Below are 2,753 nucleotides of genomic sequence, written 5' to 3' on the forward strand. Positions count from 1 at the left end.
AGACCCAAGAAAAGAGTAAACGAAAAAAAAAACAAACAAACAAAAAATCCCCAAACACAAAACATTTAGAAGACCGTATGGTTAAAAATCAGCACTAATTGTAAATATAGAAAGCTGACTTATAAGCATTTAATCTTTACATAAATCAAAGTAAGCAATATAATGCATTAACATTTAGACTGGAAATTAATATTGCCAAACTTCAGCCATCCAGGTAGGTATCTGTCTCAGGTGCTCTAGGCTTTTTTCTGTAGTCTACAGAGGCAAGTAATTCCAAAGGGCTGTTCCCCCAGTCTTAAAATAAGGAGGGACAGCTGTAGTTTGACAGTAAATCCAATCATTTTAAGGCATATCCTCTTATATAAGAAATTGCTGTCACATGATATAAAATACTGCTGGAGTATCTATTTACAAAAAACCTCCCAACACTCAAAACATGTTTACAGGTTAGTTTTGCATTGACTGCCTTACAATGCTCAAAATGCTCTATATTGTGTGCTGTTTAGTTAGAAACGTGACTACACGCCTGAACAGAACATATTCTGAAATGATGATGGACTCAGTAGTGCAGCTATTAGCACTGAAATAATGGGCTATGAAAAATGAATCTAGATCCTTCCTTTCTGAATAAAAGATAATTGGCACCTGAAATGTTAAAGTTAGCAGAGAGAAAACTTCCCTGTAATACCAGATTCAAAGGCCCTTGCAATCTGTGGAAAGAATCTCATCAGTTTCTTCTGACATTACACACTTCACACATATTAAAGGGATTAAATAGATTATTATAAACACACAGTTATTATCACTGAATGTTTTGCATGTCAGTGTTGTTACTCAACTATTTTTAGTTTTCTGTCTTATTTCTCAGCTGACTGACATGACACAATGTCAGCTAAAAAAAAATGTTTCCATATGCCTAATATTTCAGTCTAACCTTGTTTAGGCATGTTTAATTATGCCTAATATCTCGGCATATCCCAACAACTCATGTCTCTGGCAAATACACGATTGTATCCTTCCCTTTCTCTTTCACTTTTCTTGATGGTCTAATTTTCTATCTTTTGCAGAATTTACTGATCAAAAGATGTTACTGATGATGTCATTGGTGTTTTTCCAGTGTATGTTGGGCTCCTCATGTTCTGACAGTTCAGAGAAAATATGTTGTAACAGGTACTTCCTGTTTGCATATTGCTTCTGGCCTGTTGTTAGATTTTCCACTCTTTTCTGAATTTAAGGATAGACCTCTGGCATCTCTTCTCTACAGCTACATTATTCAATCTGTACATGCCATTTAGATATGTTCCAAAAACCTCATATTGCAATCCTACTGTTGAATCACTAGAGGTTCTTAGTTTCCTTTTATGTATATATAAAAAGTTTTTAAAATATTCCTCTTTATTACACATTTTCTGGTAATTTTTTTTTTCAGGATTTGTGGGCTCTGTTTTCTATCATGTTACCTCACTGTCATCTCAAAGGAGAATGCAGTTTAAATTAAGAGATTCTGTATGGATCAGTTGCAGATGTCCAAAAAGAAAATGAAAGAGAATATTAGACCACAAGTCTGCTCTGCCTAGTTATGAGATGCAAAGTAATTTTTTTCTTTGTTTAGTTAGATGTATAAACCACGCTGTACTTCCACTAGTCCTGGATAGTGGTAGAAAGTATAGAAGCATAATCAGGCTTAGTTCTCTTATTTCATCTGAAGTCCATCACTTTCCTTTCTTGCCATCAGAGTAATGCACAATCACATTAAATATGAAAATTTGTCCTTGTCAACCATGAAACAGTCTCCAGGTGTTCAAGGCTAGACTGGATAGAGCTCTGAGTGACCTGGTCTAGTGGAAGGTGTCCTTGCCCATGGCAGGAGCATTGGAACCAGATGATCTTTAAGGTCCCTTTTAACACAAACCATTCTATAATTCTATGATTATTTTCTTACAGAGATTATAAATGTTTTATTTTTTTTGCTCCCAAAAAGGCAAGCTAACAAAAAGAAAGAAACAAAACAGACTAATTGACACAATGGGCAAGAAAAATCTCATTGTGAAACCTTTTTCCTTCAGATGCTCTAAATTTTACAAACTTAATAACAACTTCCATGCCTTCTAAAGGATTGCTTTGGGCAGCCCTAAATAGAGAGAATTCTAATATTACCAGCTGTAAATAATAATAATAACAACAGCAACAGTAAAGTTTCTTTCTACTATTTATAAAATGTTTCAACTTCTCTAGGCTTTCTTTTCCAACTTTCCCTCTTTAATTTGGTGAAGGATGCTATCTCTCCTCTATGTTACCAGATACAAATAGTTTTTCTGCTTGTGTTGGATGGCTTAAAAGAGTCAAATATAAATTATACCATGTTATCAATGGTGAAAATTTTCACTCTCTCAATAAATGACAGATGCAAAATTGTGTAAGAACAGTTGACAAAATGAAATATAAAACTGTAAGGAACTAATAAGGAGGTTAATCCATTTTTGAAACAATTTTTGTTCAAGAAAAATAAAAGAGAAAAAAATAATGCAATCAAAGTCTTAAAAAGGTTTGAACGTAAAATATTTGTTGTCACTGAATGACATTCCTCTAGAGGTAAAAGGGCCGGTAATCCTGTTAAATAATCTTATCCACTTTCACAAAATGGCAAGAGCAGAGTAAAAGCAGATACCTCCCCTGTGAGAGCTTTCTGTTTGTTAATTACACTGTAGCTAAAGTATGAAGACACCATCTGTTTCACTCAGACATTACATACT

This window comes from Empidonax traillii, unplaced genomic scaffold (assembly GCF_003031625.1).
Source record: "Empidonax traillii isolate 1590-97213 ecotype Southwest subspecies unplaced genomic scaffold, ASM303162v1 scaffold1302:size208794, whole genome shotgun sequence".
Classification (NCBI taxonomy): domain Eukaryota; kingdom Metazoa; phylum Chordata; class Aves; order Passeriformes; family Tyrannidae; genus Empidonax; species Empidonax traillii.